Source organism: Nomascus leucogenys, chromosome 11 (assembly GCF_006542625.1).
Source record: "Nomascus leucogenys isolate Asia chromosome 11, Asia_NLE_v1, whole genome shotgun sequence".
NCBI classification, from domain to species: domain Eukaryota; kingdom Metazoa; phylum Chordata; class Mammalia; order Primates; family Hylobatidae; genus Nomascus; species Nomascus leucogenys.
The window spans coordinates 21,601,349-21,625,274 of NC_044391.1; the positions used below are offsets into that span (position 1 = coordinate 21,601,349).

Here is a 23,926-nt window from a genome sequence, read left to right on the forward strand (position 1 = left end):
CCAAGTTCAAATGTCTATTAGACCTTTTCTTGTAATATAACTTGTATACAAACTGATGGATAACCCTAAGCCAGGTGTGTGGGGTCGGGGCATCCACTTGGCCCAGTGATTTCACAGGTGAGACTAAAGGTAATTATCCTTGCTGTTTACAGCATTTAAAGGGGGAGAGTAGATGAATTATCTCTCAAAACACAATGAATAAAGGCTGGGAGCATGGCCATGCCATATCTGTTGTGGTGAGGAAAATGGGAAGGGGATTCCAAAGGTAACTGGCCTTTTTCTTTTAGACACTGAGCCACGTCCATACCCTAAGGCACAGATCCCATGTTAAACGGTTATTTCCATCATGGCAGTGACATTGACTTTAACAATAGATTTCATTATGTCTTTAACAACAACAAAAATGAACTGAAAAGCCTTAAACACACACATACACAACTCCCAACACAATTATTTTTCTGTCTTCTCTGAAAGAATATTTTCAAATCATTTCAACATCTTTGGGATTTCAGAAAAATCTAGTATTGGTTTACAATGGAAGTCTCATAGAGTTTATATATATATGTGTGTGTGTGTGTGCGTGGTTATTACTCAGACTATAAATGAGACATGAATAGGAATATTAAAGGGATCAATATTCTGGCCCTCATTAGGTTGTTATACAGCATATCTTTGTGTATCTCTATGTGAAGTCTCTGCTAGTCCTCAGCTGTATTTAATCCCTCAAGACTTGATATACAAACATAATGCCAAATAGAGAACTTCCCTTAAATTATTCAAATCTCCCCATAAGTGATTTCCCACTCTTCCTGCAATAGAAAACATTTGATCATAAATTCAATTAAATCAGCCATCATCTTTGTGATGTTTGTCCAGCTAAATCCTTTAGTGACTAAACCAATAAACATACCAGCTGTGAGTGTGCATGTGTGTGTGTGTGAGTGTGTGTTTATGGCACAGCTATTGCAAAAGAATCAATTTGAAGTAAAGATGAAGGGTAGTTCTCATTTCTTAGGCCAGATTTTAACTACTTCACTGAAGCCAGGGCTTAAAAGATTAAACTCTTAGGGATAAAATCGTGTGTATTTCTTTAAATGCGTTGGCTTTTATTTGCTAATTTAGAGCTGAGTTTTAATATATTAAGTTTTGGATCAAAACTGATGTACTTTGGAGATGTTAGGAAAAGGCATCAAACCACGTCAACCATTCTTCCTTCTCTTTCTTCCCCAGCCTCTCCTCCCTAGTTAAAACAAAGGAAAAATGACTGTCGACATACTTTTCTCAGGGAAAACGGCATGATAGGACTATAGTACTATTTATAATTTCTTACATGTCTGTCGGCTGAAGAGGTAAAGTTTATTAGAGGCTTATAAATGTTGATTGCTTCTCATCTTGATTCTAAAGCCCTTTAGACACACAGATATACCCAACCTCCTCCCCTCTTTTTCGTCTTACCTTTACTAATGATCCTATTTGGATATAACCGAACCCTATTTATGCATCTTCACATATGTATATATCCATGTGGCCTGTAGAGGGCAGCATGCTCTGAGGGGAAAAAACCAGGCAACTGTTTATCTCTGTAAAATATGAGATAAGCAGCTATATATATTTTTTCCGATAGCAAAACAAGTAAAATGTCTCTGTTAGAGAAGCCAGAGCTGCCCCATGCATTGTCTGTCCCTGTCTGCCACTTTATGTCTGTTTGGATGATGAATATTTTTTATGAATTGGCTCAGCCTACCTTGGAGGCTACTTAGGGATTACACCAGGTTCCATGCCTTTGCCACCAAATGGGACTAAGCCCATCATTGTATTTATGAAGATAAATACAAATGGATTTTTTTTCGTTTGGCTCTTATTTCTTGTCACCCTTGACTGAAGTGTAGAATTTGAGTCAAACTGTACCTATAGTTCTAATTTTATTTGGTAGTCAAGTGAGACTTTACCTTCCTATCTTAGAATTCTGCTATCTCACATCCTTTGCTTTTAGCTTGCGACTGCTAAAGAATTCTAGTACCTTTTATTTTTCCCAAGAAAATGAAAAACATTTCCACGGGGACATCTTCTGTTCAGAGTAGACGTTGGGCTTAAAGCTGGGCTCCTTCCTTTGCCTGCCTCGCGCTTCTTTGGGGTGAGTCCCTGATCAGGACCCCTTCTCTGTTGCCACATTCATTGATTTTCCCAGTCCAGTCTCTACCGTTCATCTAAAGAGCCAAATCCTCCCATTGTGTGAACTACACTATTCCTTTATGAGAATTTAAGATTTCTAGAAGCTGCATTAAATATTTTAAGGATATAGAGCAGTACTGTCCAATAGATCTTTATGCATTGACAAGAATGTTCGCTATCTTCACTTTCCAGTATGGGAACCACTAGCTGTGTGTGGCTATTGAGTAATTTAAAATGTGGCTAGTGCAATTGAGGAACTGAATTTTTAATTTCATTTAGTTTTTATTAGTTTAAATTTAAATAACCACATGTGGCTAGCGACTACCAAATTGCATGGTGCAAAATAGAACATAACTTCTGATCAGCTGAAAGCAAATGTTTTACCAGAATATGTTGGGAGGTGAATTAGGATTTTCAGCTAAAAACCTCCTGCCCAGGTTTTTATTTTTGCACTTGTTTCTTTATTATATAGCTATAGGCGTAAATCTAAATCCTATGACTCTGCCCCAGGATTTCCTTTCTCTCAGAACATCTGAGAGATTTTCCATTTTCAAATTCTTCGATTTTGTTGAATATTGAATGTACCTCTCTTGGGTATCCAGAATGGAGTTTGAAGCATGGCATTTCGGCAGCACTGATTCTGTAGGCGCTGGCCATTTCACAATCTAAGCTCTGTCACTCTTCACCTGTTTGTATCTAGTGTTCCTAAATATAGAAACACAACTTAGTAAATGTGCTAAAATGTGTCAGGCTACGTAGAAGCTTGACACACAGCTCATTAACTAAGTTGGTTTTGTTTGTGTGTGTGTGTATGAGCAGCTATTTACATTGACTACAAATAAAGCTTAGGTTTATATCATCCTTTTTGAAATGACCTCAATATTATTTTGAAAATGTTCTTGTGGCCAGGTGCGGTGGCTCAAGCCTGTAATCCCAGCACTTTGAGAGGCCAAGGTGGACAGATCACTTGAGTCCAGGAGTTTGAGACGAGACTGGGTGACATGACAAGACCCCATCTGTAAAAAAAAAAAGTAAAATAAAAATTATATATATTTTTATTTATATAAATATATATGTATATATACATATACGTAATTTATATATAATTTATATATTGTATATAGTAAATATGTATTTTATATATATATAAATTAGCCAGGCATGGTGGCATATGCCTGTAGTCCCAGCTACTTGGGAGGCTGAGGCAGGAGGATCATTTGAGCCCAGGATGCAGAGGTTGCAGTGAGCCAAGATCACACCATTGCACTGTAGCCTGGGCGACAGAGCAAAACCCTGTCAAAGAAAAAGAAAGAGAAAGGGAAAGGGAAAGGGAAAGAAAGGAAAGAAAATGTTATTTTAAGCTCCCAAGTAATCAGATGAGTTTTTTTTCTCTCTTTCATTTCTTTAAACACTTCCATATCTTTACATATGATCTGCAAATGCCTGTCTTTAGTTTCGTACATTATGCTGATATTGTTAGTTTTAAGACATCAGTAGACTTTTTTTTTGCCACCAGCTTCTGATTCATGTTAGAGATACACCTGAAAATGCCCTTACCTACATATACCTGGAAGTTATAAGTAGCTGGACCCCAGATGATACTAAATGTGCAGCTTTTTAATCCTATTCATTTGTCTTTCTTTTATTTCAGTTGTAAAGGTGAAAATGCTGATCAAAAAGATAAAAAACTCTAGCAATCATGCCAATTTGGGTTTTCTTAAAGCCACAAATATGAAATGGCACCTTTCCATTATAAATCATTCTATATAAAGAGCCGGATGTAGAGTTAAAGTCAGGAATAAAGGACTGTGAAACAAAGGTTGTGCTCAGTTGCAGTAAAAGATAGCCTCAGCCTATTTTATGCTCACCATCAAACCACACTTTGGAGCAACCATGTCCCCAGATCTACAACCTCCTCCCCATGAGAGAGGAATGTAGGGTCTGCTGGGAGTCACATTATAAGAATAATTTGACCAGCCTCTTGGAAAAGCCTAGGCATCCTCTTACCACAGGGCATGACAGTAAAATAGAGGCCATGAAGCTTTTAGCAGTGTTTTTTAGTAATGAACTTTAAGACTGTGTTCCCATGCACAAAGCAAGTTCCCTGCCATTGTAAGATTGGTAGCCTTTCTGTTGATGAACATGCGAATTATCACAGAAAAGTCGTTTCACTAAAGTTTCGACAATGTAGCAACTATTTCTGTGTTGGGAACAGCCAATTGCAAACTCCAGAATTACTTTAGGCTGTTTGATAATAGCGTTTCAGTCAAATGCAGATTCAGATAAGCAGAGAGAGAGAAAATGAAAAGTCAAAGGCAAGGACTTGGAACTAGAAGGAGAATACGAGGTACCACTACTTAACTCTTCCTCATAACATAGAATTGAAATGCATCCTGCAGATTTGTTGTTAAAAGTCACTCCTTAAATTACACATTCACATTCTAATGTAGAAGGAAACGATCATTTTGAAAGAAGATCTGTTGAAAGAAATACACGAATTTTCTAATTATTTGAAAATCCCTCCTCCAGTATGTTCCCATATTTCATGCATGCATCACAGTGTAAATAAATTATTTCCCAGGACTTGAACTGCAGAACAAAAATGACAAAAATTTTATGCATACTAACTTTAGCACCTGCCATGTAAGACTTTGCAGTATTTTCTCCCTAAACACACATCACAGTTACTCAGAATTCTAGCAGATGTCAGTTTGATACTCTGCAGCTCCGAGGTCTGCTTCAGATATGTGTGTGTGTCACTCTATTTGGAAGTATTTGAGCATAAGGATTGGGAACGGGAAAAGAAGAATGAGGATGGCCAAGTAGAAAGCATGCTTTTGCACTGTTGCGTTGATCAATCTGGACTTGAAGCCAGCACCCTGGTGCCCACTAGGCAGGAGGAAATCAAGACGTATAAAACTAAGATAGGCCGGGGAAACAGGAACCAATCATGGTGGACCATAAAATGAGGAAGTCATTGGACATTTAGAAAAAGGACAAACAGAGTGGGCCTGAAGGGGAGATTGGCAAAGAGAGGAGTATACTTTAGTGTGTAACACAGCAAAACAGTTACAAAATCTTCTTAAAATTTGGAGACAGATTCTGAAGCACATCTATCAAGAGAATGTTTCTATCTCAAGGTATTTAAAAGAATATTGAAAATATTTGTTCTTAAGGTACCTCACCATTATCTTATTTTAGTAAGCATTTAAAAACAGAACTACCATTTGACTCAGCAATTCCATTACTGTTTATATATCAAAAAAGAAAATAAATCATATTACCAAAATGGCATATGCACTCACATGTTCATCATAGCACTATTCACAATAGCAAATACATGGAATCAACCTAGGTGCCCATCAGTGTTGAACTGGATAAATAAAGTGTGGCACATATACACCATGGAATACTATGCAGCCATAAAAAAGAATGAAATCACATCCTTTGCAGCAACATGGATGCAGCTGGAGGCCATTAACCTAAGTATATTAACATAGGAACAGAAAAACAAATATTGAATGTTCTCACTTGTAACTGGGAGCTAAACATTGAGTATTCATGGACACAAAGATGGCAGCAATAGACACTGGGGACTGTTGGGAGGAGGGGGAGGGGTAAAAGGGTTGAACAAGCACCTATTGCGTACTATGCTAACTACCTGGGTAATGGGATCATTCCTAATCCAAACCTCAGCAACATGCAATTTACCCATATAACAAACCTGCACGTGTATGCCCTGAACCTAAAATAAATTTACAAAAAAGTAAAAATAAATAAAAATTATGAGACCTTTTTCGTATGAGTTCACTCATGATCTCAATCCTCTTTACTTCATGTTTTTTTCCATTAATCGTAAATTCTCCAATGAGGTTTCTCCTACCAAAATATTGTCAGGGATGTACTCTAATTTGGGAAGGAATATTGCAGTCCTAAGGGACTCTTTTAACTCCATTTAGTAAGGTCAGTTTAATTTTTTACAAGTGTAGCGGTGGGGGAGAAGTGGTAATAGTGCAGTATGAAGTATCACCAGCTACACTTGTTCACGGCACACATCTGTGCCTCACAGCATGCCAGAATGCTTTGTCTGTATCATCTCATTTAATCCTGAAAACAGCTCTCAAATTATTTTCCTGATAGGAACATCTAAGTTTATTTTACAAATTTTATTTTCCTGTCTTCAGTTATTTTGTAATCTCAAGAGCAGATCTAGAAATACCTGTCTCATTTGCCATTTTTATACCAAACAGGGCTGAGACTAGAGTGAGGCATGTAAGGTGCTCATCTTCAGTTCAGAATTTAGGTGGTATGAAGAAAAATCTCAGTGATCAAGATAAATAACACTTTAATGCAATATTTCAAAAACTTCAGTTTTTGATATATTTTGAAATATTTCAGATAGCTTCAGTGTCTTGTATGCTCTCCATCAAACTACGCTTCATTAGCACCCAACCTCACATCCACAACCCACTTCTTCATAAACACCAATACTGGTGAGGTTATAGAAAAATGAGCCCATTCATTTACTGCTGATATCCCTGTAAACTGGTAAATGTGAAAAACAATATGGAAACATGTTAGTGGCCATAAAGATATCATGGAATATTTAAGAAATTTAATTTAGTATCTTGATGCTCTGGATGTTTGGGAATGCTGTTTCTGCTCTTATAGAATTACCTTCTAGAGTAGCGAGGACAGTAAACAAAAAATAGACAGTATAATCTCAAAGAGTGCTAGGTACATGAAGACAATAAAACAGAGCAATGTGATGAAAAGGAAGAGCATTGGCAGGCTATAAGCATATGAAAGCTGGGACTTTCACTTTTTGCCCAATTCCATGTCCTTAGCGCCTACAACAGAGCCTGTCCCATAGAGGGCACTCAGTTCATATTTGTTGAAGAATGAAAGTGCTCGGTGGTGAGAATATAGTGAATGTGGGGAGAGTGAGAGAAGAGGAGACTGGTGAGTGAAAGCAGAGGCCAGCCAAGGAATGGCCCTGCAGGCCAGAGTTTGGGATTTTCCTTTACTTCCAACAGGAAACCTGAGGAATTATGCTTTGAACCTACCGATTTCACTTGTTTAGTATTTCTCCCAAGGAAATAGATCAACCAGGTAAAAACTGAGTTGCCCCAAAATTCTCATTTTTGTATTGTAGTTTAATATTTTTAAAAAGACTTGGTATCAACTTAACCAAGGTTAAGGGAATGGGGAAAGGTTTAACAAGTCATGATTCAGGAACTCAGTGGAATATTACCCAACAATGTTAGGATATTATATATGGAGATTTTAAAAACATAGGAAATTCTCCCTATGTTTCCTGAAAAAAGATGAATAAAAAATATATATACTAACATATTACTATAAAAAGTCTGTGGACTAGCTGTTACTGAAATGTAATATACAAGATGAAAATGGTTGTGATACAGTAGTAGAATTTTGGGTGATTATTTTTCTACTTTCCTGAAATGATCTTTAGTATTGTCACATTATTTTAATAACAAAAAATGTTGCTTAATTTGTGTAGAGTTTTTGTTTAGGGTGATGACAGGGTTTTGGAAATACTGTGATGGTTGCACAATATTATGCATGTAATTAATGCCACTGAATTGTACACTTAAAATGATTAAAATAGCAAATTTTCACTTATTTATCTATATTACCACAATTTACCAAAAAAAAAAAACCAGGTATCTTCTATAATCATCAGTGTGGCCAGCAGCCGCAAAAGTGGCTCTCAGTGGTCCCACCTTCTGGTCTTCACACCGTTTTCACTTCATCCCAGGATCGGTCTTGGTGACCAATAGGATGTGGCAGAAGTTATTGCACATTACTTCCAAGGCTAGATTATAAAAGATTGCATCTCCTGTTTTGGGCTCTGGCTCCTTCTATCTCTGATCACTGGCTCTGGCAAAGCCAACCAACATGTCATGTGCCCAGCCCTGGAGAGAGGCTCACATGGTGAGGAACTAAGACCTTTTTTGCCAACAGCCATATGAGTAAATTACCTTGGAAGTGGATCCATCAGACCCAAACTTCAAATGAGTACAACCCTGGCTATCAATTTGACTGCAACTTTGTCCCTGAATCAGAACTATCCAGTTAAGCTTCTCCCAGATTCCTGATCCTTGGAAACTATGAGATAATAAATATTTGTTTTTTTTTTAAAAAAAAGAAAAGCAAATATAAAATTTTTTATCTTGTTTTCACTACAGCTATCCTCATGGGTATGCAATAGACACCAGCTGTTTTTTCCCTAACTTTGAAGTCTTGTTTTCTCCTCTTTTAATGGAAGTCCTGGGTGCAGCAGACTTTATTAATTAACATTAAAAGGAGTGCTGTGCAGTAAAGTAAAATTTATTTATTTCCATCGTGACACCTCACAGTATCATGGTCACAAAGTCGAATGCATCACTAGGCCTTGGCCTGACATGAGATGCCTATAACCATGTTTTTGCATATGGAGGAGATTCGTAAAACTAGCTACATTACTAAGAGAATATTAAGTGGCAAAGTGAGAATCAAAGTAAACAGCCCAAGTAAAAGAAAAGTCTACACCCTCAACAGGATACAGCATTCATGCATGTCAAAAATTTTTTCTCTTCACAAAAGGGAAAACGAAAAGCTAATATAACCTCAAAATGGACTTGAGTAAAATCCAGGTATTGAAAGGAAGTTTTATTATATAAAAACATATTCAGGCCGGGCACAGTGGCTCACACCTGTAATCCCAGCACTTTGGGAGGTCGAGGCAGGTGGATCACCTGAAGTCAGGAGATCAAGACCAGCCTGGCCAACATGGTGAAACCCTGTATCTACTAAAAATACAAAAATTAGCTGGGTGTGGCGGCAGGCGCCTGTAATCCCAGCTACTTGGAAGGCTGAGGCAAGACAATTGCTTGAACCCAGGAGGCAGAGGTTGTAGTGAGCCGAAATCGCACCATTGCACTCCAGCTGGGTGACAAGAGCGAGGCTCTGTCTCCAGGAAAAAAAAAAAAAGAAATATAAAAAAATTTTTCAGTGGTTAAAAAATACAAAGAACTAAATTTATAAATTTTCTTGGACCTCTATACATGGAGTTAATATATCTAATTGATTAAAAAACATTAGATTACACACTAATAAGATGTTTTTTATTTTTTTGTATACATTCCAGAATTTTCTAAGTGCTCTAGAATCATCATATCTTACTTTTATAATGAGAAAAAAAAAAGCTATAAATATAGCCTGTAGATGGAATGATACAGGGAAGAGAGCACCAACATTTGAGGCATGTAATGGGCTCTGCCTCACTTGCTGTGTGACTGAGGCTACGTTGCTCCTCCTGTCTGAACCTCAGCTCCTTCATCTGCAAGGTGGGATGCTAATGATCACCTCATAGGCTGGGTGTGTAGTATAAGGGAGATCACATGTGAAAAACATCACTAGCACATAGTAAACCATATGTTTCCTTCCTCTTTGTATATCTTCCCCCAGTAGAAGATGTACAAGGGTTCCATCTCCTGGCTGGCCATGTCTTCTGTGTAATGGGAAGAGATGTGATCATTCACCAGGTAGTTGGTTCAGTGTGCAGTTGGGAAGACACTGTGGGTTAGAGAAGACAGATAGGAAACTCCTCATAGGAGTGGAAAGCATTGAGAGGGATTCTGACATTTCTTTCTTAGAGAACAGGGCCCATGTAAAGGATGCTCAACTATTCAGCAGTCTTAATCCAATTCTTGCTTTAGACATAAGCTGTTTCTCTTTCTTTCATTATGAAAGCATATATTTTCAAATTCCAGATGCAATATCATGAGATAAAGAAGCTGAAACTAGAGTGCCCAGCAAATAGATTTTTCATTTGCTTTGAACTAAACTTTAATAACCCATGACTTCTGACCAAACTGAATATTGTTTCATTTTGATATAAATGGGAGCACTATTTTTGGTGATTTTCTGCAGCCCTAACCATTTAATATGTTTAATCTACAAGATAATTTTTTAGGGATAGCATTAGGAGATATACCTAATGTAAATGACAAGTTAAGGGGTGCAGCACACCAACATGGCACATGTATACATATGCAACAAACCTGCACGTTGTGCACATGTACCCTAGAACTTAAAGTAAAGAAAGAAAGAAAGAGAGAAAGAGAGATGAGGAAACATTATCTCTTCTATATCAACATAGAGTGCTAAACTATATATTGCCTTTAAGAAAAGTTCTTTTTTACACTTTTCTTATTATCTTGGATCATGTCCAATCTGTAAGGAAATAAACATGTGAAGAAAGAGTTCTGTGGGATGTTAACTGCTCTGCTATTTTTCTTCTTTTTATCATAGCCCAAGATTCACCAAAGTTGAGATAAATTCACCATGCCTTCTTTAAAAAGCGTAACAGCAAGGAATTCTTCCTGTAGGAGTCAGACTGTAAAAGGTGATTTCCTTTTACTCCATTTGGTTTAAGCCTGTAAAAAGCATTAAGTGAAAAATCTGATATATTTGTTAGGGCATTTATTGCATTACTAAGTTATACTTCCAGTTCTCGGTGAAAGGTTTATTGAGAACATAAACTTTGAAGAGGTTTGTTCAGGATTAAAGATACATTTTTTCTTCTCTTTTTGCGAAATAATGTGACACAAAATTATGCCTTTCAAGAGCTATTTTTAGCGCTACTTATAGTCGAAGGACATACCGTGCCAAAACCTTCCTCTGATGATGAGATTTGTAACTTCTCTAGGGTTTCAGAAGAATGAAAGGCTAGGAAGCCACCATGTCTGCTAACTCCATTTACCATAATGCAGATGCACCGATAAGTTAAACTTTTTACCAGAGCCTTTGATGGTGAAAATGTTTTTCATACTCTTGGATAATTTGGACTAAATATTTATAACCAATCTCCCTGAAACATAAGCCATTCCTAAATTTTTACATAGATTGAATTTTTGGATAAATGAAGATTTGGGTTTAAACTCCCATTCAATCTTTTATCATAAAAAATGGGAGTTGTCTGTTTCAGTTGAAACAGTGCTTTAATCAACCACTTTGAATTCAGGAAAATTGGGTAATCTTTATTCTCCAAATAGTATAAATATTAAAAGCATCACAGGAGTATAACATTCACTAACAATTTACTTTGCTTCACTCTTGATTTCCTAAAAACATTTTAAAACCTGTGAAGTCAGTGAAATAATAAGATGCCTATAATCGATTTAAGCAAGTTATGGTAACAAAAGGTCGATCTTCTCAGCAGTCCTATGAAGTAGGAGAGGGCTATTAACTTTATCCTGATCTGTATCCAGAAGTTGGAAAGGTCGTGAGTTACCTAATGTCTTTCAGGTAACAATGGGATTTCATACAGGATGGGTTTGTGTGGTTATGAAGGTCTAGTGCTTATGATAGATAGGCTATAACTGTAAAAATAACTGGGAAGCTGGAAATCAGTTCTGTTGAATACACATCTTTGGGTTTGAGGATATTCTATGCTGACTTGTGAGGTTAGGCTTTTAAGTATTCTGCAAACCTTATTCTTCTGATTATAAAGGTCAATTATTGTAAATGTATTTTTCTTCTATCAAGTCTTCTAGTCAGAGGATTGAAAAGTAATTATTGGTGCCTCTTTTGCTGTTTACTGCTTTGTTGAAGTAAAATACTTAACAAAAATTATAAAATCATATAATCACTGGTTCACTAAATCTAGGGATCTTTTCTAAAATATAACTGAGATACGAGTATAATGACTGACAGGTTTGTACTATCCCATATATGAAAAATACTATTAATGTTTGGTGATCTCTGATAAATCATAGGAGAAGTTTTTAATTATGCTATTTATGCATGTAGAATTATAGTTTAAGTGCACATGGATTATAGTGTTCTGTACAAATTATTAAAAATAAAACTTCACCACTGAAAACAGTCACTGCCAGTAGGCACTGGAGAAGATTGCAAAAGGAATTAAAGTGGAAGCTCTGCAAAAGCAATGTAGTGAAGCAGTTACCTTATTCTCTCCTGTAGACAGTAGGATGGAAACATGATCTACTTTTGTAGGAGTTAAATGAAAATAAGTTTAAATAAATGAGGGCTCTTGTTGAAAAGAATATAACAAGTTCATATATATTAGTCTATGAATATTTTGTGATAATGTCTGTATCAATGGATTTATGAAAGGTAAATATGAAAATAGCATCATGTTAGTACACAGGAAAGGTCGCTATAATTATGTCATAAGTTAACAGATTTTTAAAAAGCAGATCACCCTTTCTTTGGTTTTGGAATAATCTTAAACATTTGAAGACATTTCTTTTTCCAGGAAGGGTAGAAAATAGTAATAAATAAAATCAGGCTGGGGAATTACTACCAAGCTAAGCTCTGAAATCCAAAGCAAGAATTTAATATTTTCATTTTTCTGGCCCACTTTTGGCAGTTTAGAATAGCCTTACAATGTCAGTGCTAGCGTTTTCAAAAACTTGATTCATTTCAGGTCCTGCTGAGGGCTCTTCAACACTTTCCGTACTTTTCCATCAGGTAGAGTTGACTGCAAAGGCAACTGTGTATTGAGTAAGGGTTAGATCTGATGGGGAGACCTAGCAGTGTAGATTCGTATGATTATTCATCTTGTTCATGTTAAGGCTGGACTTTCCCCATTGTCCTTATTTAGCACAGGACAGTGGAGGTGTTAACAAGAATGTAGAAAGAATAGTCTCTATAGCAATAAAGTTCAAAATTAAAGGAAAAGAGAGAAATATGGAAAAATGTAATATGTTCTTAAGGAAAACTTTAGGAATAATCTAATAACCCCTTTACCAACTGAGTAATGTATAGCTAGCAATAACTCTTTGGCATGGCATGCAATGGACACTAAGATGTAAGTATCAGGAGTCTGAATACTGTCCATTTTGTAAGCATGACCCTTTGATCATCTGGATCAAATAAAATAATACATGGGAAAGCATTTTGTGAACTGTAGAGCTGCCTACAAATAGCATTATTCTAATATAGCATTGGCTGTCAAGTGAGCTGACCATTATGGGAATGAGTGTCTGCCAGGGAGATTGCGGCATTAAACAATTTCATTAGAATAAATGAATAAGAATTGAGTATTTTTATGTACTAAAACTACAGCCTATTTACAGAAACTAATATAAAAATGTTATCAGTTTGTTTTGAGGGGAGGAATCTCATTAATTTTTTTTACATTGAGTACAGTGAGAAAGGAAGTCCTAGTGTTAAACAACTCTGTGTCTTTATTATTAGTGTAACTACGAGTCTTGCCTGTCATTTCATTGCACAGAGCAGCACCTGGGGTTGGGTAGTACACTGCACAGGGCTGAATCTTTTCTTCTGTTAGTCTTTATTTTCCCCAAGAGTTTATCCCAATGTCAGATTCAGTCATGTTCTGCTTGACCCATTTCTGACCCCTCCTTGCAAATGAATAAATTTAAGCCCATTTGATAAAAGTAAGTCATTTTTTGAAAAAACAAAAGCAGTGTTAAGACCATAGTACTCCCTCTAAGACAAAAAGCTTTGATAAGAGGGGGTTACATGAGCATTTGAGCATTTTGCTTTTGATGTGTAGACAAGAAGACTGCTGCATCTGACAGTTCTGTTCAGTAGTTAAGGAAAACAGACAGACTTGTTTTTATTGGTGGGTGGACTTCACAAATCATCCAGATCATTTTCAAGAGATCAGATGTTGATTAATTCAGTGGCCAGCACCCACATTGGCATCCTTGCCACAGAGACGTGCACTGTCAAATGAAGGGATCCAGGCTCTGTGGCTTTGCTCTGTGAAGAGTGTGACAGTGCATAAAGCATGAGTATAGACCCCCTGCATCACTCACTCCAGGTTGGTGGTTGTACTTCCAACTCTGTAAAAGAAAGCACACTATTATGCTTCAGACATAGGCCCATAGTGAGTGTAATGGTATCCCATCACCATATAAAATGCAAGTGAGGAATATTCTAGAACTTTTTCTTCCCATTTAAGCTTTTTATATGGAATTTTGTTCTCCATTGAATGGTCTAATATGTAAATTCCACCTACCACACCTTTACTCTTTATATCCAGTTTTCATGAGCTAAAACATTAATAAATTCCAGTGGAGAGTTTTATAGAGATTTAGAAGCCACCCTTGGGAACAAAATGTAGCTTGCCTTAGTTGTTATACAAGCAGGTGTATCTTCAGTTTTAGAGGGAGTCTTTTAGAACTATAGTGTAAAAAAAAAAAAACCCTAAATCAAAACAAACATCCATGCAGTCCTAGTTTATAAGTTAACCTTAAAAAGGCAAGGATGAACTTCCTTCCCACTTCAAAAACCAAACCAAATCAGAAAAAAAAAAAGAAAAAGAAAAAGAAAATGACATCTTCTGGGGGATGTATAGTTTGAAGAGGTTCTTTAAGGACCAGGACTTGAACATAAGATGTTTTTGCTCAAAAATGACTGTCTACTTCTTCAATTTTTATTTCTCAGGTAATGTGAAACCTCTATACATATAACCATTGATGGCTGGGCGCGGTGGCTCACGCTTGTAATCCCAGCACTTTGGGAGGCCGAGGCGGGCGGATCACGAGGTCAGGAGATCGAGACCACGATGAAACCCCATCTCTACTAAAAATACAAAAAAAAAAAAAAAATTAGCTGGGCGTGGTGGCGGGCGCCTGTAGTCCCAGCTACTCGGAGAGGCTGAGGCAGGAGAATGGTGTGAACCCGGGAGGCGGAGCTTGCAGTGAGCCGAGATTGCGCCACTGCACTCCAGCCTGGGCAACAGAGCTAGACTCCGTCTCAAAAAAAAAAAAAAAAGATATAACCATTGATATACTCAGTACTCAAGCAAACATTCAGTCATTTAGCAGATATTGTGTTTCCACATTGTATTAGAAATGCTGCCTTCCACCCAGGTGCGATAGTTCACACCTATAATCCCAGCACTTTGGGAGGCTGAGGCGGGCGGATCAACTGAGTTCAGAGTTCAAGACCAGTCTGGCCAACATGGTGAAACCCGATCTCTACTAAAAATATAAGAATTAACCAGGCTTGGTGGTGTGCACCTGTAATCCCAGCTACCCAGGAGGCTGAGGCAGGAGAATCGCTGGAACCCAGTAGACAGAGGCTACAGCGAGCTGAGATCATGCCACTGCACTCCAGCCTGGGCAACAGAGCAAGACTCGGTCAAAAAAAAAAAAAAAAGAAATGCTGTCTTCCAGGAAGTAGCCCTCTTCGTCTTGCCACAACCAGTGGACCTCCTCTTTTTCTTTTTTGCACCACCATTTTTGTCTTCCACTTTCCATTCCATCTTTTCAACTTTGATGATACTCTCTAGTCTGGCAGAGGACTCCAGGTTTACTTTGCTCTTTGTCTGTTTTCAGGAAGTCTTAGAAACTTAGGTTAGATTTTGAAGAAGCGTTAGTTGCAAGGTTGAGTGGAGACAAGTGAGAGGCACTGTTTGTTCCTTTCATTGGTGGCAGAGCAGGAAATTCTGGTAGGTCAGCCCTGGCAGGCCAGTACAGCTGTGCTAACTCTCCCTGCCTCTAGTTCACAATCCGGTTCTTCCCAGATTGGAGGATATGTAGCATTAGAGCTAGGACAACTCTTAAAGACAATTTATTCCATCTTCCTCATTTCTGAGGTATAAAAACTAACCTGTACAGGGAATAAGGAGAATATCCTGCTCTATATTCATGGTCTAAGACTGTTTTTCACTATTCATGTTATCTTCTTTTTTTAAAAAAAAACTGCAAGGAGATCGAGAGAGAGAGAGAGAGAGTATTGCATGGATAAGGACTAGAAAAATGCAGAAAATTCTTTATAATTAGAAGAGCTGCATACTGTTATTTTCAACTGTATTAAAAGCACTTGTTTCATAGTTATTCGCAATATAAGATTCTCATACCACACATACTCTGAATTCAGTAGGGATTGTTTATGTCTTGTCATCCAGGTTTATAATTTTAAAATTCCTTAGTTTTGTTTTTAAAGAGTTTCCATGAACAACAAACATCTTTTTACAAAATGAATGTGGAATGAACATAACAGTCTCTTGTCCCACATAACCTTCCAGGTTTTTCTGACCCCTTGTGAACGTAGAGGCTCATTGAGTACACCCCCACCAACCTGATGGGCCCAGTTCCATCAGCCTGAGGCAGATTCCCACTCAGTGACCTGGGATAGAACACTGAAATCTATAGGAGGGCCTCACCATTGGCAGCAGCATCTCTGGGTAGGCTGGAGCATCCCTTGAGGCATCATTGGGAATCCCCTCAAGACAAGGAAGTTCTAATTTCAGCCACTCACAGGAGGGCAGCTCTCCATCCTTAATGCCTGAATGTTCTTTGTGAAAAATCTGCAGTCTTCCATCTCTAAATGGCTCCATCTTCTGAATTTTTATTTTAGTCCCTCTGACCTGGCCCTCTCACATGGCCCAATGTTCATCCTTCTTGATCAAAATGTAGAACCATGCAAAAAGATTGTCCAGTTCCCTTTTGCTAACCTCTCTCACCCTCCCTCCAGCCTATGTCAAACACTGATCAGTTTTCTGTTTATATAATTTTGGCTTTTCCAGAATGTTGTATAAATGGAATTATATATCTATCAGAGGCCTCTTGCCTCTTCACTTTGGATAATGCATTTGAGATTCATCTAGATGTTATGTGGTGAAAAAATGTCAGCCTGAATCAACTTCAGATAATTAGTTTTTGAGACTAAATAGAGGTGACCTAACGGAATTAGTTAAAAGAGAGGGATGGGGCAATGAAAGAATACCAGGAAGAAAGACCTAAAAATTATAAGTATAGGTAATTATTTTGTGATTATTCCAGGGAGAAAGACTTAAAAATTATAAGTATAGATGATTTTATAGTAACTAATTAGATTACAGGGATTATAAATATATGCCTATAGGGAAAAAATATCCTTTCTACTACTCCTAGTACTAAAAGTCACCTAAAATGCTGGATAAAATACACCAAGCACGTGATTTCAGATGCACAGCTGAACCAAGAAGAAAATAAGTAAAATCTCCAGAAAGGCCAAGAATGAAGAAAGACAGGAAACCAGAAGAATAATCAAATGCTAAAGTTGCAGCTGCCGTGAAGTTGTTCTCTAAAATAGAAACATGAAACCACTTGGGGATCAGGAAACAAGGCCTTTGGCCTGAAAAAGGTAGGGAATAGGAATTGAGATTCTCCACATAGAGTGGGGAACCTCAAAGCACATTAATGGGCTTCAGTAATGTAATTCAGCCCCAGTAATGGACTCAGGAATAACTGCTTCCAACAAAGAAAGACCACAAGGACAATTGTTGGTGCCAGCCTTCACTGTGGATGGGGATATGAGAATTTCTACGTATTTAGGCTTAAATTTACACAGCTTGCATGCTCTTGGAAACCAACAGCAAGAACTTGGAGTACCCATATACTGGGAGAGCATCAGGCCTTTTGACAGAAGCAAAAGAAAATCCTTATGGAGAAACACATTCTGAATCGAGGCCCCTCAGGTTTCCCATAGATTAACATTAGACAACCATGGACCCACAAACCAAAAATGATAAAGCATATGAGGAAAAAGTTATTGCAAGCGAGGATCAGTAGCAAAAGCAACAAAATTGAACTCTCCTGTCATCCAGCATTTTAGGTATTGGGAGTTATCAGACATACAACTATATTTAAAATGTTGTAAAGAAATAAGATCATATAAAAAACTTAAGAGACTATCAAAACTGAATAGGCAAATTTGTCAAAGAATTCAAAAGACCGTATAAAATCAAAATGAACAGGGAAAATAGACTATTAGATGCAATTGATTAGATAATTCATTGAACTGAGCGATGGCTCTGAAGTAATTGCCCAGAATAGAAAACAGAGGGACAAACAGATGGAAAACATGAAAGAGTAAAGACATGGACAATTTAATGAGATCACATTGCATCCAAATTACAAAATGAGAGAAGAGATAGAATTGGGGAAAGATAATATTTGAGGGGTAATGGCTGGTATTTTTTCTTGAATTGTTGAAGAACATGAACATTGCATCCAAATTACAAAATGAGAGAAGAGATAGAATTGGGGAAAGATAATATTTGAGGGGTAATGGCTGGTATTTTTTCTTGAATCGTTGAAGAACATGAAACCTCAAATTCAGGAAACACAATGAGTACCAAGCAGGTTAAATAAAAAGAAGACCTAACATTGCAATTGCAGAACTCTGAAGAGGAAGAGAAGGGCATTAAGAGGCAGAAACAACAGAAGCCTATGGAATAATGTCTTCAGAGGATTAAGGGAAAATGCCTTCAGCCTGCTTATAGAATTATTAAATATATACCCAGCCAACCCATTATCCTGTATGAAAACAAAACAGAATTTACCACCAAATGATGCTCATTGAAATAACTGCTATCATTTGTATTTCTGGCACAAAAAAATTATCTGGGAGGGAATGTCTGAAACATAAGAAGAAAGGTGATTAAATTAGTAAACATGGGTAAATAAAATAACAATAACAGTAATAATAATAACAATGTCTAATATGTGTCCTTAAAAAGCATAGAAAATAGAAATAAAATATTAGACAATAATATGATAGATGGGACTGTGTCATTAGAATTAAAGTGTTCCAATATTCTTGTACACGAGAGTAAAAATAAAATTGAACTCTAAATTTTAAGTTAAATAGAGTTAAATATTAAAAAGTTAAGGAGCCATCCACTTGGAGAAGTGAGGGTGAAGATGTAAAATATGGAAATTTATTTTTATATCCTTGATGGTAAAAGACACTAAGCCAACCTACACCAAGAGAGGTCACTGCTAGCTGCAGGTTGGGCAGTTCTGTAGTGTTCTTGGTCATGCATTTGCAAAGTTTCTGAGGGGCAGTGGAGATTATTATCAGGCATACAGCATGACTTCTGTGCAAACAGGTGAACTATAGAAAGTCATTACCATTCTACCAAGCAGCTCCATGAGAGGGATTAACTAGGACACAGGAGAATCAAATTAAAATCAGGAAAGCATTTTACAAGAGTTCTGACCTAGATGGGTAAACTTAGGGGAACTTCCTTTCTGTTGCCTCATTCCTGGGTTAAAGAATTGGTCTTGCTTTTCAGGAGGTTCATTTCACATCCTGTTACTCCCATCTTCATACTCCAAAGCACTGAAGATTTCAAGTGTATTATAAAGTGTGGTACATTGAAGTAGACTTCAGTTTTTTTTACATTATTTTTTTACATCATTTCTGTATGCTTTATTCAAAAAATGTTTTAATTTGTAAATAACCCTATTGAGTGCTTTTTAACTAACATAACTCAAATGAATAGGTCAGGTCGTGTGAAGTCACACACAGGACATTCCAGTCAGTATGACCTTAAATGAATGTTGAAGGAACTTTAAAAGTATGGTCTTACCCAGTAGTGAGAATATGTGAAGCAACTTACAACACTGCTCTTGTGAGAAAGAAGGCATCCAGGTTCTGAATAATGGTACACTGCCATTTATCCAAGCCTGTTGATGACTGGTTATGTTTTGTAAAATGAAGTTTCTTGAAGAGGCTAGTTGTTGTATTAAATATTACTGTCATCATGTTGCTGGTTTTGGGAGAGCTCTAGTGTTCATTGTCCAAGCATTAAAGTGGAATGAAATATGAAGATGCAGTAAAGTTCATAAGACAAAAGTGAAATGGAAATGTTAGAAGCAAGCAGTTTTTCTCTTTGAAGCAGTATTGTCCTACAATGCAGCTGCACTTCCTAGACACCAGCAGTCAGAGAAACAACTCTTGCAGTAAATAAAACCGGGCTACCTGATGCAATTGCTTTGGAAATGGAACTTTTAAGACAGTACCCAGTTTATCAAACATACTAGCCAACGTGTAGGCTTAGTGAATGATAAGTCTAATGAAGCTTCCCCGGGAGTATTGATGAGCATTTTTACCAGGACTCAAGAGCTTGATATAATTGAACCTGTGTATTTGGATTATGATCAGCTTGTTTGAACACTCAGCAAAAGATGCTTGTTTGTCCAGGCGCAGTGGCTCACACCTGTAATCCCAGTACTTTAGGAGGCTGAGGTGGGCAGATCACATGAGGTCAGGATTTCAAGACCAGCCTGGCCAACATGGTGAAACCCTGTCTCTACTAAAAATACAAAAATTAGCCAGGCATGGTGGCGCATGCCTGTACTCTCAGCCACTCTCAGGCTGAGGCATGAGAATCGCTTGAACCTGGGAGACAGAGGTTGCAGTGAGCCAAGGTCATACCACTGCACTCTAGCTGGGGCAACAGAGTGAGACTCTGTCTCAAAAAAGAAAAAAGAGAAGCTTGTTGTTCAACACTTAAAGCATGTTTACCATTCGTTTGAGTTGACCTTTCCTGAAATCATGCAGTATTGAGTTATGTGTTCTTCAAGTCTATTCACATTCTTGAATCTTATCAATATATAAGGAATATAGAGATATTGGGTGCCAAAATACCCAGCATAATACTTGTATGTTTTTAGTGTCCTACAGAATTAAAAACTTAAGAACTGTGAACAGTCTACGCCTTCTGTGATTTATTCCTTCAGTCATTTCAAACATTAATAGTGGTGCCTGTATGGCTATTTGCCTGCTACTATATGTTTATAACTGCCACATTTAAAACTGTGTGCCTCAGATTTGTGTACCCATTGATTTTGTTGGCTTTCATCCAAGTTTAATGATGATTTCTTAATGTCTTTTTATAAATCTCATTTTGTGCCATTATGAAAACCTCCATTTTGAAAATCACAAACCTCTGGTTGAAAAGTTCGTGCAAAGTCCACATTGCACAGAAGCACATATTTTTAATGTCTATCTCCAGACCAAAAATGTCTTAAAGCTAATTTAATGTCTGCATTTGAGGTGCAACTTAAAAGAGAAGATCTAAAGGAAGAGTGGGAGAGCTATTAAGTAGTTTTAGCAAAATGTGTTTGTGTTGTTCAGGACATATGTTCTTTAGTAAATATTTTTTAAGGTAGACATGCCTTATGATTGTAGCTGAAATAATTGTTAATAAGAAAATTTTTGAAAATCTTATAATTTTTTTTCCATATCTACTGGAAATTGTTTACCAGCTGTTATTGTTTGAAATGTGATTGTTGTCTATCTCTTCCCAACCTCTCTTGCAAAAAGAGAAGTTAAATTCTGGTAGTGAATTGAACAGAAATGTAATATTTTTTAAGCCTGTTGCTCTGTATAACTTAATATTTGCATACTTAATTGTTTTATTATACAATCAATGAAATGGTAATGTATATTGATGTCCGTTCAACCATATACTTATACTGTCTGGATTGTGTGTTTCCAGTTTTGTGGGAGAAATAATTTGTCAGTGTTCACCAGCTTCCAAAAACTTGTGAAAGCTTAAACACCTAAATTGATGATGAATGCAAAAAAGAAGAAAAATTAAGAGGAATTACTAATTACATGGAAATAGAATGCATAACTTCTAGAAGTTATACTTCTAAAATAGTTCTGTCTAAAATAAACTGAATCCAAAAGAAGACAGGTAAAGAGAAAAAAGGTAAAGGAGGACAAAATAGGATGCAAAACTAATCTGGTAGCAGTAATTCCAAATATATCAATAATCACAAAATGTAAATGGACTAAACTTTCTCCTTGAGAGACGAGGATTATTTAATTGGATAAAAACTAAACTTAGCTGAATAATATTTATGAAAGAGACACCCTAATATTACATGTATGAAACATTAAAATTAAGCAGGTAACAAAAGGTATGGCAGGCAAATACTAAACAAAAGAAGCTGAGGTCATTATATTGTATTAATGTGAGAGTAAAATGAACTTTAGCCTAGAAAACTTTATGAAAGATAAAGAGTGTTATGACGTAAGGATTAAAGACTGAATTTACCAAGAAGAGATAATAGTGCTAGACTGCTATGCATTTAATTACCCAGCCTTATAATATAAAACAAAAATTGATAGAATTCCAAGGAAAGATTGAAAAAAATCTGCCATCACAATGGGAGATTGAGAACCACCACCACCATTCTAACAATCTGATAATGTACACGTATTACTTCAGATAAAACTTCCAATTAAGATACCATACGTGGATTCCCAAAAGCATCATGTCTTAACAACTTAGGTAGACCGAGAAAAGAGGTTCTAGTGATGACAAAGGCTCTGATGTTGAAAATGCATGTGTAGACTTAGAATGAAATTTCTAAACTAAAATTTTATATAACAATTAAATGTGTATTAACTAAATATCACAAATGAAAATTTGATTATTGGCATATTAAAGTGTAGTCAATTTAGGGGGGGAATGGGACCATCTTATATTGATGAATTCCTTATATGAGGCATATACTATATTTAAATATAGTCAACAATTTACTGCAGAAACAGAGATACAACTATAAGTGTTTATAATTCTTCAAGATAATGAAACCCTGCTTCAGATGTGATTCATGGCTTTTTGGAGCTGGAAGGACTGCAGGCATAATGTGGTTCATCACTATTTTTCAATAGATGAGAAAACCAAGATCAAAAATAATATGTCTTGCTTTGTATTTCATGTGTTTTATACTCTTGACTTCTGAGTTAAGTACTTGTACACCAAGTATCGCAATCACCTTTCTCTTCTTGTATTTACATGCAGTGTAACAACATACAGTTTGGGCGATTAATAATATTCCTTTTTTCTTTTAATAATAGTTACTTGTCTGAATTTAGGAAAATGATAACAGTATTAAGCCTGAAACTCAGATCTAGTTCTAATCTGGTTGTTCTATTTTATCAAAACTATATAAAATTGATTTGAACATACTGTTCACCATAATTAACTATGAACTGTACATTCAATATAACTTTTAACCATGAAGCCTATCTCAAACTTTGCATTTGATTTTTTAAAAATATGAATGAAAAGTTGTACTAGTGATAAAGTCTTGGGAAGAGGAAGGAATAATATGAATGGCCCTGTGCCTTCTTAAAGGGGAAAAAACTGTGAAGAATTTTGAGAATGCTTTCTTTCCCTGTGGACAAATTTCTCTCTTCCAGGGAGAGACAGTTAAAACCAATCCATTGATTCATTTTTTTGTGAACAGCCATTGCAGCAGCCACACATTGAACCCATTTGTGAGGCCTTCACATAACAAGATTTAGAGAGAAAGTCTCTTAGTTTGGATCTTTGTGGTAATATTTTTCTTTGCTTTTCCCCTTTTTCTTTCTCTACCCAAATCCATTACCTCATCTTCTCTTCCTACCCCCATCCCCAACAATTTGAAATAAATACTAAAGAATTGGTTGAGGAGGGGAAGGAGGAGATTGTTGGTCATTGAGGAAATATGTTTGTTGGCTAATTGTGTCTTGAGTAGCTTCAAGGATTTTTAAAGAAATGCCTACTGGAAGGTGCAGCTCTCCCTCACCCACTTCTGGCTGCCTCTGAGAGTCACTGTACATATTGTATTGGGTTTCAGAAACTGGAGAATCCATTGGGAAATGCCTTTAAAATAACCTGTGAGAGAAAGAGAGCATGGCATATGCAAACCACTTTAGAGTCAAGGAGTTCTGGAAGGATTTGAATCTCCTCTCAACCTGCTATCCAAGTGATCCACTGCCATCTCTGACTCCTACTTGGCTTCCATCACTACAAAATAGCAATTGTTACCTTCTCAGACTATAATAAATACGAGTGTTAAAAGTGCCTAGGAAAGTGCCTGACACATGTTCAACTATCCAGAAATGGTAGCCATTATTAGGAATACTTTTATTATCATTATTATATTAATTATCCAGGCTTGATTGCTCT

The 23,926-nt window shown here is 36.7% G+C and overlaps 1 protein-coding gene across 4 annotated transcripts in view; it reads left to right on the top strand.

Annotated features, from left to right (window-relative positions):
* The window catches only part of CDK14 (cyclin dependent kinase 14), a 600,472-nt gene that overhangs the window by 478,515 nt on the left and 98,031 nt on the right, over window positions 1-23,926 (top strand). The window lies entirely within an intron of this gene.